Source organism: Mauremys mutica, unplaced genomic scaffold (genome assembly GCF_020497125.1).
Source record: "Mauremys mutica isolate MM-2020 ecotype Southern unplaced genomic scaffold, ASM2049712v1 Super-Scaffold_100070, whole genome shotgun sequence".
In the NCBI taxonomy this organism is placed as follows: Eukaryota; Metazoa; Chordata; order Testudines; family Geoemydidae; genus Mauremys; species Mauremys mutica.
Window position 1 is genome coordinate 1,118,628 of NW_025423259.1, and position 12,751 is coordinate 1,131,378.

The window sequence follows — 12,751 nt, forward strand, 5'->3', positions numbered from 1 at the left end:
AATATTGTAGAAAGGTTGTCGTGCAAGGGGTCTATGGAGAGGTTCTGATTGGCTGATTATAATGATGCTATCTCTAGATGTGTATCATTTTTGTAGTTGACGTTATGAATATTGGTTCTATGCTGCCCATATTTCACACTCGTGCTCTGCTTCTGGCGAACATCCCAGACAAGTTGGTGTCAGTTCTGCCTAGCCGGCTTGATGCAGGTTAGGCAAATGTGAGAACCACTACACTACAGAAAGTCCATTACAGTGCCCTGCCCTGCCCTCAAATTCCCTGCACTTTGGTGGTGCTCACCCTGGCACACACTGATGGGCGAAGCTGGAGAAACTGGCAGCAGCTCTCTGATGGGTCAGCTGGAAGAACAGAGGACTGGAGCCAGGGATCAGGAAGTCGTCCTTACATCACCTTTGTGACTCTAGCTTGAAGGGGAGCTTCTTTTTCTTCCCCTTGCTGGGGAGCAAGAAAGGTTTAGTGGGCACAGAAGCCAATGCTGCCTTTTCCTGCAGCAAAGCCTGAAATGAGGGACTTGCATTGAGTAGAGGCAGTGCTGGGCTTCCAGGTAAGAGCCCACTGCCACAGGAAGAGGGATGAAACAGCCTGCTGAAGCCTGGGATTGAACCAGGGACCTTTAGATCTTCAGTCTAACGCTCTCCCAACTGAGCTACTTCAGCACCTGCAGGGGCCCTTTTTGGGCTGCTGCTTCTCACCTTGGAGTTTATTCTCCATAAACCATCTCTCCAGTCAACAATGGCCAATGCAAGATGGACATCGCTTGCTGTTTTAGCACTTGGAAATGTCATCAACTAGTCTCTGGATTTCTCAAATGCTGCGCTTCAGTTCATGGAGGAAAGGCAAGAGAAGCGACCTTTGAACAAAGGACCTGGGGTTAACATCGTAACGCTGTCTGTCTCCGACTGTAACACTATTTAATACCGGCCCACCCTGTGCTGGTGAGTGCTCCATTGCTAGATGTTAGTACATTTCAGTTACTGTCAAAATTAAAAGTTTCTATATGCTTAAAAGAAATGATTTTTTAATTTGCTTATATATGTCATGAATAAATACCCTTTTACACATCCTAGCATGAACATTTATTGTCTTATATGATAGAGAAAATCATGCATCCAGATTGTGCATCGAAATCATGAAATGAGCTACAAATGCAATAAAAATAAGGTATTCAATGGTTTAACATATGGAGCGGGGGTGGGGGGCACTGAAGACACATCTTGCCTGGGACGCCACTTGGTCTAGGGGAGGCCCTGTCAGGGAAAGCAGGAGTTAGTCTCACACGCCTATTTCCAGGCTGTAATCTGTGGGCGCCCTGCTCTGGGGGAGGGATCGCGGCAGCCCAGACTCAGGGCTGGAACAGGCCCCGGATTGAGGGGGTGGCTGCAGGGTTTGCAGCGCTCTGATGTCTCAGACAATGTGTCTCTCTCAAAGCCTCAGATCTGCATTCCCAGAAGGCTCCTGCGCTGCCTCCGCTCCTTTCACAGTCTATAGCAAGGAGCAGCAGCAAGGGTCAGGGATGAGCCATAGGCACTAGAATCATAGAATAGAATCTCAGGGTTGGAAGGGACCTCAGGAGGTCATCTAGTCCAACCCCCTGCTCAAAGCAGGACCAAACCCAACTAAATCATCCCAGCCAGGGCTTTGTCAAGCCTGACCTTAAAAGCCTCTAAGGAAGGAGATTCCACTACCTCCCTAGGTAACCCATTCCAGTTCTTCACCACCCTACTAGTGAAAAAGTTTTTCCTAATATCCAACCTAAACCTCCCCCTCTGCAACTTGAGACCATTACTCCTTGTTCTGTCATCTTCTACCACTGAGAACAGTCTAGATCCATCCTCTTTGGAACCCCCTTTCAGGTAGTTGAAAGCAGCTATCAAATCCCCCCTCATTCTTCTCTTCTGCAGACTAAACAATCCCAGTTCCCTCAGCCTCTCCTCATAAGTCATGTGCTCCAGCCCCCTAATCATTTTTGTTGCCCTCCGCTGGACTCTCTCCAATTTATCCACATCCTTCTTGTAGTGTGGGGCCCAAAACTGGACACAGTACTCCAAATGAGGCCTCACCAGTGCTGAGTCGAGGGGGATGATCACATCCCTTGATCTGCTGGAAATGCCCCTACTTATACAACCCAAAATGCCATTAGCCTTCTTGGCAACAAGGGCACACTGTTGACTCATATTCAGCTTTTCGTCCACCATAACCCCTAGGTCCTTTTCTGCAGAACTGCTACCCAGCCATTCGGTCCCTAGTCTGTAGCAGTGCATGGGATTCTTCCATCCTAAGTGCAGGACTCTGCACTTGTCCTTGTTGAACCTCATCATATTTCTTTTGGCCCAATCTTCTAATTTGTCTAGGTCCCTCTGTATCCTATCCCTACCCTCCAGCGTATCAACCACTCCTCCCAGTTTAGTGTCATCTGCAAACTTGCTAAGGGTGCAGTCCACACCATCCTCCAGATCGTTAATGAAGATATTGAACAAAACCGGCCCCAGCACCGACCCTTGGGGCACTCCACTTGATACCGGCTGCCATCTAGACATGGAACCATTGATCACTACCCGTTGAGCCCGACCATCTAGCCAGTTTTCTATCCACCTTACCGTCCATTCATCCAGCCCAGACTTCTTTAACTTGCTGGCAAGAATACTGTACATCCACTGCTTTCCCCTCATCCACAGAGCCGGTTATCTCGTCATAGAAGGCAATTAGGTTAGTCAGGCATGACTTGCCCTTGGTGAATCCATGCTGACTGTTCCTGATCACTTTCCCTCCTTTAAGTGGTTCAGGATTGATTCCTTGAGGACCTGTTCCATGATTTTTCCAGGGACTGAGGTGAGACTGACTGGCCTGTAGTTCCCTGGATCTTCCTTCTTCCCTTTTTTAAAGATGGGCACTACATTAGCTTTTTTCCAGTCATCCGGGACCTCCCCCAATCGCCATGATTTTTCAAAGATAACTAGGTGGGGGGCAGAGGCTTCAGGAGGAAACCCAGCCCCCAGAGCAGAGGGAGATAGGAGGCTTTTTCTCTCTCCTTAGCCATGGGCTATAGCTCCGAGAGCTCTGTGAAATGCCTCCCCGCCCACAGCCTGGGGAAGGGGACGGAGTCTCAGGTTCTAGCTCGATTTGGAGGAGGATCACTGGACCCTAGAATCACTTGCTGCCCTTTCCCGGAGAAACCTGTGATGCCCAGAACGGGGCTGAGATAAATGCTGACAGGAGTCAGGAATTGCTCCCCTGGAATAGCAGCAGGACTGGGCAGCTGGAAATCTCCCCAAAGGAGCTGAAGCCTTGGTGGGTCAGACATAGATGCCCCAGGTACTGCATGGAGGGGTTAGGTTTGTTTCTGGACAAGAACAGTGAGAGTTTTATTGCCTCAACATTTCAGTAGAAAAATTCAGACCCAAACTGTGTGTGGTGGGGAGGTCGATAGCGGTTTCTTTGGGTTTGATTTAGTTTGTTTTCTCAAGCCTGGTCTACACTAGGCGTTTAAACCGGTTTTAGGAGCGTAAAACCGATTTAACGCCACAACCGTCCACACTAGGAGGCACCATATATCGATTTTAATGGCTCTTTAAACCGGTTTCTGTACTCCTCCCTAACGAGAGGAGTAACGCTAGTATCGGTATTAAAATATCGGATTAGGGTTAGTGTGGATGCTGATCGACGGCATTGGCCTCCGGGAGCTATCCCACAGTGCACCAGTGACCGCTCTGGACAGCATTCTGAACTCGGATGCACTGGCCAGGTAGACAGGAAAAGCCCCGCGAACTTTTGAAATTCATTTCCTGCTTCCCCAGCGTGGAGATCTCATCAGCACAGGTGACCACGCACAGCTCATCAGCACAGTTAACAATGCAGTCTCCTGAGAATCGTAAAAGAGCCCCAGCATGGACTGCACGGGAGGTACTGGATCTGATCGCTATCTGGGGAGAGGATTCAGTGCTAACAGAACTGCGTTCCAAAAGACGAAATGAAAAAGTATTTGAAAGAATTTCTAAGGCTATGACGGATAAAGGCCACAGCAGGGACTCAGTGCAGTGCAGAGTGAAAGTTAAGGAGCTCAGACAAGGCTACCAGAAAACCAAAGAAGCAAACGGAAGGTCCGGGGCAGGTCGAAAAACATGCCGCTTCTATGCTGAGCTGCATGCAATTTTAGGGGGCTGCGCCACAAGTACCCCACCCCTGATCGTGGATTCCGAGGTGGGGGTTGTAATCTCTGCCATGGCTGAGGATTATGCAGACGGGGAAGATGAAGATGAAGAAGAGGAGGAAGACCTAGCAGAGAGCACACAGCACTCCGTGAGCCCCAGCAGCCAGGAGCTTTTTATCACCCTGACGGAATTACCGTCCTCCCAGCCCTCACAAGCCACTATCCCAGACAATGACGCCATGGAAGGGAGCTCTGGTGAGTGTACCTTTGCAAATAGCAAACATTGTTTTTTAAGCAAGCCTTTTTTAATGATTGATTTGCCCTGAGGACTTGGGATGCATTCGCAGACAGTATAGTTACTTAGAAAAGTTTGTTAACATGTCCGGGGATTGAGAGGAAATCCTCCAGGGACATCTCGATGAAGCGCTCCTGTAGGTACTCCAGAAGCCTTTGCAGAAGGTTTCTGGGCAAGGCAGCCTTGTTCCGCCCACCATGGTAGGACACTTTACCACGCCATGCATGTAGCAAGTAATCAGGTATCATTGCGTGGCAAAGCATAGCAGCGTATGGTCCCGGTGACTGCTGGCATTCAAGAAGCATCCGTTCTTTATCTTGTTCTGTTATCCTCAGCAAAGTGATATCGTTCAGGATAACCTGGTTAAAAATCAGGAATTTAAGTAAGGGGGGTGGCCATATTTCTACTGGGTTCGTGGACTGCATCAGCTTAAAAAAAAAACTTTCCTGCACGTAGCGAAGCGGGGGGAGGGGAGGAGTGAAATGCCGATGATCTTTTCTGTGTTTGGTCACCGGCGATCTTCCCCAAGCTACCAGACACGCAGTGGGTGGGGGGGGGGGGGAAGGTTGTTGATTAGCAGGGAGCTAGCGTGGTATTAGCCATGCGTTGGGGGGGAGGGGTAAATCACTACAGAAGCCGAAAGACAGTGGCTTACCATGGCCGCATGCAAGCTGAATTCTGATGCCTGGACCTGTGTCTGTGAGATCTGTAACTCCAGAGCTGCAGGCACTCACTATTAAGATGAAAAATGCGACCTTGTAGGGAAATCACATGTGCTAGGTGAATAGTGCTGTTCACTGTGAAAGAGTATAACCATTGTTCTGTAAAATGTATCTTTCTAAATATTTATCTCCCTCATGCAGCTACAAATTTTTCAACCATCCCTCCTCCATCCCAAAGGCTAGCACAGATAAGGCGGAGGAAAAAGAAGACGCGAGATGAGATGTTCTCGGATATTATGGAAGTTACACGCAATGAAAGAGCTCATCTGAATGAGTGGAAGGACGTGGTTTCAAATTACAGGAAAGAGGCCAGTGAACGTGAGGACAGGAGGGATGAACGTGAGGACAGGAGGGACAACCGAGATGAGAGGTGGCGGCAGGAAGACCGGCAGGAAAATCAGCGGTGGCGGCAGGAAGATCAGCGGTGGCAGGATGCAACTCTGGGGCTGCTGCGTGATCAAACTGACATGCTCCGGCGTCTTGTGGAGCTTCAGGAACGGCAGCAGGATCACAGAGTGCCGCTGCAGCCCCTGTATAACCACCCTCAACCCTCACCATGTTCCACATCCTCCTCACCCAGACGTGTAAGAACACGTGGGGGGAGGCTCCGTGCACCCGCCCACTCCACCCCCGTGGACAGCCCAACCAGAAGGATGTCGTTACTGTGAATTTTTTTTTAATGGCCTTCTCCATCCCTCCTATCCTCCTCCCAAACCACACCCTTACTTCTCTCCCTCTTTTTATAATGAATCAATAAAGAATTCATGCTTTTTAAATGAGAGTGACTTTATTTGCATAAGTAAGCTGTACTCGAAGGGGGTGGGGGAGTTGCTTACAGGGACTGAGTCAATCAAGGGGGTTGGGTGTTCATCAACAAACACAGCAGTCACACTGTACCCTGGCCATTGATGAAGCTCGTTTTCAAAGCTTCTCTGATGCGCACCGCTTCCTGGTGTGCTCTTCTAATCTCCCTGGTGTCTGGCTGCGCGTAATCAGCGGCCAAGTGATTTGCCTCAGCCTCCCACCCCACCATAAAGGTCTCCCCCTTACTCTCACAGAGATTGTGGAGAATACAGCAAGCAGTAATAACATAGGGGACATTGGTTTGGCTGAGGTCTGAGTGAGTCAGTAATGTCCGCCAGCGCACCTTTAAACGGCCAAATGCACATTCCACCACCATTCTGCACTTGCTCAGCCTGTAATTGAACAGATCCTGACCACTGTCCAGGCTGCCTGTGTATGGCTTCATGAGCCATGGCATCAAGGGGTAGGCTGGGTCCCCCAGGATAACGACAGGCATTTCAACATCCCCAACTGTTATTTTCTGGTCTGGGAAGTAATTCCCTTGCTGCAGCCGTTTAAACAGAGTAGTGCTTCTGAAGACGCGAGCGTCATGAACCCTCCCTGGCCATCCCACGTGGATGTTTGTGAAACGTCCCTTGTGATCTACCAGTGCTTGCAGCACCATTGAAAAGTACCCCTTGCGGTTTACGTACTGGGTGCCCTGGCGCTGCGGTGCCAAGATAGGGATATGGGTTCCATCTATCGCCCCCCCACAGTTAGGGAATCCCAGTGCAGCAAAGCCATCCACTATGGCCTGCACATTTCCCAGAGTCACAACCTTTCGTAGCAGCAGCTTAGTGATTGCTTTGGCTACTTGCATCACAGCAGCCCCCACAGTAGATTTTCCAACTCCAAATTGATTCCCGACTGACCGGTAGCTGTCTGGCGTTGCAAGCTTCCACAGGGCTATCGCCACTCGCTTCTCTACTGTGAGGGCTGCTCTCATCTTGGTATTATGGCGTTTCAGGGCAGGGGCAAGCAAGTCACAAAGTTCCATGAAAGTGCCCTTACGCATGCGAAAGTTTCGCAGCCACTGGGAATCGTCCCACACCTGCAACACAATGCGGTCCCACCAGTCAGTGCTTGTTTCCTGGGCCCAAAATCGGCGTTCAATGGATAGAATCTGCCCCATTACCATCAGGATCTCCAAAGCGCAGGGGCCCGCGGTTTGAGAGAATTCTGTGTCCATGTCCTCATCACTGTCATCGCCGCGCTGCCGTATCCGCCTCCTCCTCGCCTCGGACTGAAGGTCCTGGTTCACCATAGACTGCACGAGAGTGCGCGAGGTGTTTAAAACATTCACGATTGCGGTATGGAGCTGAGCAGGGTCCATGCTTGCTGTGCTATGGCGTCTGCACAGTTCACCAAGCAAAAAAAGGCGCGAAACGGTTGTCTGCTGCTCAGGGAGGGAGGGGTGAGGCTGTACCCAGAACCACACGCGACAATGATTTTTGCCCCATCAGGCACTGGGATCTCAACCCGGAAATGCCAAGGGGCGGGGGAGGCTGCGGGAACTATGGGATAGCTACGGGATAGCTACCCACAGTGCAACGCTCCAGAAATCGACGCTAGCCTCGGACCATGGACGCACACCACCGATTTAATGTGTTTAGTGTGGCCGCGCGCACTCAATTTTATAAAATCTGTTTTACAAAACCGGTTTATGCAAATTCGGAATAGTCCCGTAGTGTAGACGTACCCTTAGAGGAGAGGAAAGTGATCAGGAAGAGTCAGCATGGATTCACCAAGGGCAAGTCATGCCTGACTAACCTAATTGCCTTCTATGAGGAGATAACTGGCTCTGTGGATGAGGGGAAAGCAGTGGATGTGTTATTCCTTGACTTTAGCAAACCTTTTGATACGGTCTCCCACAGTATTCTTGCCAGCAAGTTAAAGAAGTATGGGCTGGATGAATGGACGGTAAGGTGGATAGAAAGCTGGCTAGATCGTCGGGCTCAACGGGTAGTGATCAACGGCTCCATGTCTAGTTGGCAGCCAGTTTCAAGCATAGTGCCCCAAGGGACAGTCCTGGGACCGGTTTTGTTCAATATCTTCATTAATGATCTGGAGGATGGCGTGGACTGCACCCTCAGCAAGTTTGCAGATGACACTAAACTGGGAGTAGTGGTAGATACGCTGGAGGGTAGGGATAGGATACAGAGGGACCTAGACAAATTAGAGGACTGGGCCAAAAGAAACCTGATGAGGTTCAACAAGGACAAATGCACTTAGGACGGAAGAATCCCATTCACTGCTACAGACTAGGGACCGAATGGCTAGGAAGCAGTTCTGCAGAAAAGGACCTAGGGGTTACAGTAGATGAGAAGCTGGCTATGAGTCAACAGTGTGCCCTTGTTGCCAAGAAGGCTAACGGCATTTTGGGCTGTATAATTAGGGGCATTGCCGGCAGATTGAGGGATGTGATCATTCCCCTCTATTAGACATTGGTGAAGCCTCATCTGGAGTATTGTGTCCAGTTTTGGGCCCCACACTACAAGAAGGATGTGGAAAAATTGGAAAGAGTCCAGCAGAGGGCAACAAAAATGATTAGGGGGCTGGAGCACATGACTTATGAGGAGAGGCTGAGGAAACTGGGCTTGTTTAGTCTGCAAAAGAGAAGACTGAGGGGGGATTTGATAGCTGCTTTCAACTACCTGACAGGGGGTTCCAAAGAGGATGGATCTAGGTTCTTCTCAGTGGTAGAAGATGACAGAACAAGGAGTAATGGTCTCAAGTTGCAGTGGGGGAGGTTTAGGTTGGATATTAGGAAAAACTTTTTCACTCAGAGAGTGATGAAGCACTGGAATGGGTTACCTAGGGAGGTAGTGGAATCTCCTTCCTTAGAGGTTTTTAAGCTCAGGCTTGACAAAGCCCTGGCTGGTATGATTTAGTTGGGGATTGGTCCTTCTTTGAGCAGTAGGTTGGAGTAGATGACCTCCTGAAGTCCCTTCCAACCCTGATATTCTATGATTATATGATTAGATGCTCTAATGGTCTCTTCTGGCCATAATTTCTGAAAAACCGAGTGTAGCATTGGGAGCAGCGTCTGATGTTTCCCTGTCTAGCCGGCTTGCTGCCTAGAACGAACGCTCCTTGAGTGGGGTGATCCACAGGGAGTAGCTCAAACCTGCAAAGTGCCTGGCCAGGGGCAGGACATTAGCCCAGCAAGGGAGGGGTGTGGCAGTCACATCACAAAGGCGTTTTGCAGGACCTCAGACTATTGGTCCAAGGTGTGGTGGGGAGGTGGTGACCTCACAGAGAGATGCTGACATCAGCCAGGCAGGACCGGGGCAAGGGGCCAGGGAAACCTCAGAGACCCCTGTGGCTTTGCTCCAACATGTCTCCTTCTCCAGGTCTCTCTTTGAGGACTGAGAGAGTATTCGGGTTCACGGACGTGAGCGCCAGGAGGAACCTCTTTCGAGTTTTCTCCTTCCCTTGTAGTGATTTTACTAGAAAACAGCCGTCCCTGTTTAGAAGGTAAGAGCCTCCTCGAGGTTTGAAACCTGTTCAGTCTGATCCATCTGGTGACAGTTGAATTCTAGGCATGGAAAATATGACCTTAAGGAGGCAGAATTTTATTCCACACCTGGGATTTTGTCCCTTAGAATCACTGGGGACATTGGGGTTTGTCCTTTTTGTTTTACCTTTTCCTCCCTCCTTTCTCTTTATCTCTTGCTTCTTTTGTCCTTTCTCCTGTTCCCCTCCCAACACCAGGAGGGGTGTGTGTGTGTGTGTGTGTGTGAGTGTGGTGGGGGAGGGCTCTGCAGCTCCCACTGTGGGAGGTCCACACAAAAATGTGGGGCTGAAATAGTGCTCGGGCAGTGATCCCCATCAGTGACCTGGGCCATCCTTTGGGCTCTCTGGTGAGAACCCTCAGCCTCCCGCCCTCAGTCTCTACCCTGATTGGCTGAGCGGGGGTTATTGACAGGGAGGAGACTCAGGTCCTTGTTATTCTCTTTTAAGACCAAGGAAATAAGTCAGAACCAGTTCTATGTTTGATGGATTTTGCTGCTTCTCTGCATTAATGGTCTCTGAGCAGTTCATGATTCTCTCTAACATTGCAGTTCTCCTCAAATACTTGCTGAATAATTCCTGTGCACTGTTGTTGGTCTGTAGCTCATGTGAGAGCACTTTATTCAGGTCATTCAATGTCTGAAATTCAAGATCCGATGGTTAGTTTGAAAATCAGGGCTCTTGGGTCCTATTCCCAACTCTGCCACTGACTGGCCGTGTGACCTCAGACAAGTCAATTCTTCTTTCTCACATGTAGCTTCTCCCTCTTTCAAGTAGGGATAATAATGATCTGCTCCTACCTAGCTCAACACACTCACTCTTCCCCAAGACACACACACTGTCTCTCCCCACACACACACACACAGTCTCCACACTGAAGTTGAAAAGCAGCTGGCAATCTAGTAGGATGCCCATGGAACAACGAGAGAGAGAAACCTGCATCACTGAAAGTGCAGCCATGGAGACACCACACAGCAGCCTTGCCTAGCAGGGGCAGGGGGGCGAGAAGTGACATCATCCGAGCTCCCTGCATCCAGGTCACTTTCCTCAGCAGGGCTGCGTCAGGGGAGGACAGAGAGCAGCAGCTTCTGATGCTCCCCTCACAGCCCAGCCCAGGTGGGAACAGTGACCAGGACGCAGGGAGCACATAGTGTTGCTCCTCGCTCCCCCCACCCTCTGTGGGGCCACGGAGGAGCACTGGGGCAGGGGAGAGCAGTGAGCACCTTTGCACGGCCACACGGTGCCCTTTGACCCCCTGGAGCCCTGGGCGGCTGCCGGGGGCCCCACCCCTAAGGCCGGCCGGGCTCCCCAGCACGAACAGCAGAGACACAGGGAGACTGGCCACCCACTGAGCAGAGGTAGCCTGGGCGGCTCGTAATGGAGGCTCGGGGGGGCTCAGCCTCCCCAAACCTTGCGTTGCCAAGGGGACAGTGGGGCCCATGACTAGGGGCCCTGGCCAAATTGGGTCCCCCTGGAAAAGTCTCCCCCATGTCAGCCCCAGGGCTGGAGGAGCTCCCACTCCCTGCTACGGCCCGGGGGCTGCAGCAGGGCACAGAGCTTCTCTGGTCTCGGGGCCGCAGCGGGGCCGGGGTAAAGGAGTGACAGGGTGGGGCCAGTGGGGGAAGGAGTGGAAGGGGGCGGAGCCACACACAGAAGTGGGGGGGACAGGGTTCCGGTGCTGGGGCCCCCGCACTTGTTCTCCCTTTCCCTGGGCTTTGGCATCACTAGCCCCTGCTTAGCGAGTAGGGGTCAGTGGTCCCCACAATGTGGGCGTGACTCCTAGGGGGACACAGAGGAAGATTGATGGGGGCACCTCAGGGCCTGAGCCAGCCCCCATGGAGGGCAGGGAGGGAGCAACACTCAGCCCCACTCTGTCCCAGCTCTTCCCCAGCCCCACCCTCAGCCTGGGCCCCTGGCTCCCAGCCCGGCCTCGACCCCCTTACCCCTGTCCGCACCCCCCTCCCCAGCAAGCAACGGCCCCACTCCCAGCCCCGGTTCTCGACTGCGGCTTCCGAGGGGCCACAGCCGTGGATACGAGGGCGCAGTGTGAAATGTTTGGGGACCACTGGGTTAGGGTGACGTCCTCAATCACTTCTCTGCAGTCCAATGAAAGCGATTCCTCCCCCACCCACCCCTCCGTCAGGACGGCCTAGGTACGTTCCGCTGCCCTTCACTCGTACAGGGAGGAGAATAACATTTCATTCCACTCAATCCTGAAGTGATTTGTTACCCACCACCATCCCAAACTGGTCATTTTGGGGAAGTGGCCCCATCATGCTGCATAGCTAGGCAGAGTAGGGGTGTCTGTGCAAACACGGCCTGTTCCTGAAGTCTTCCCCCAGCTCCTCACTAGATGTGACGGGGGAGCTCATTCAGCCCCTCCTTACGCTTAGTATTTAAATACTCCTTAGTGGCCCTATCTCTGCCGGCCTTAGATTTCTCCTCCTGTCACTATCTTAGAAGCTCAGATGAGGTGGCTGAGTGGTGAAGGTGATGGACTGCTAATCCATTGTGCTCTGCACGCATGGGTTCAAATCCCATCCTCATGGGCTGCATTTAGTCTTCACTCTCCTTTATAGACAACCATCTCCCCCCTTGGTACAATGACAGATCAAACAAGGTTGCTTCCTGCAAACAAAAACCTTCTCAGAATCTCAACTGCCCCTCCCCCCAACTTGCTTCAAATAAAATGTCTAAATCCCAGATTTCTAAGAAAATTCTCTAGTCCTGCATTTCTTAGTTTTTATCTCAAAGGGAACAGCCTCATAATCTCCCCCAAACACCCTGGGACCTCCCCAAATAATTAAAATACCCCCAACCTGAGCAAGGCCACAACAGTGAACCAGAGCTAGTGTCTAGGCCAAGCTGTTCTGAAGGAGACAACTCAACCATTTTCTCCCTGCTTCCCTTGGCAAAGTCTGACAGAAAACAAAATTCCCCAAACTGAAAATTTTCTGCTGAAAAACCACTACTAGTCTGTTTGGGGACTTTGGTTTGAATGTACTATTATTATTCTCTTCTGATTTCTGAATCAGTTTTGTCATCCAGGTGTATTTCCAGCTGTTGAGTTGTGGGGGAGAGAGACCAACTCATAATGTCTCAACCCCACCTTTCATAGTTTCTTCCAACTGGCTAGGAAGTACCTTTGCTAGGATGTGAGTCAAGCAGTGCCCATTGTTGCTGTGCTATCTCGGAGACGTCTGCATTGTACA

General features: G+C 51.0%; 2 non-coding genes across 2 annotated transcripts; one reads left to right on the forward strand and one right to left on the reverse strand.

Moving 5' to 3' along the window:
* Positions 1-602: 602 nt before the first annotated feature.
* On the reverse strand, positions 603-675 carry TRNAF-GAA. The gene has a single exon. It is a non-coding gene; the product is annotated as a tRNA-Phe (tRNA).
* An 11,331-nt stretch (positions 676-12,006) lies between these two features.
* On the forward strand, positions 12,007-12,094 carry TRNAS-GCU. The gene has a single exon. It is a non-coding gene; the product is annotated as a tRNA-Ser (tRNA).
* Positions 12,095-12,751: the final 657 nt, after the last annotated feature.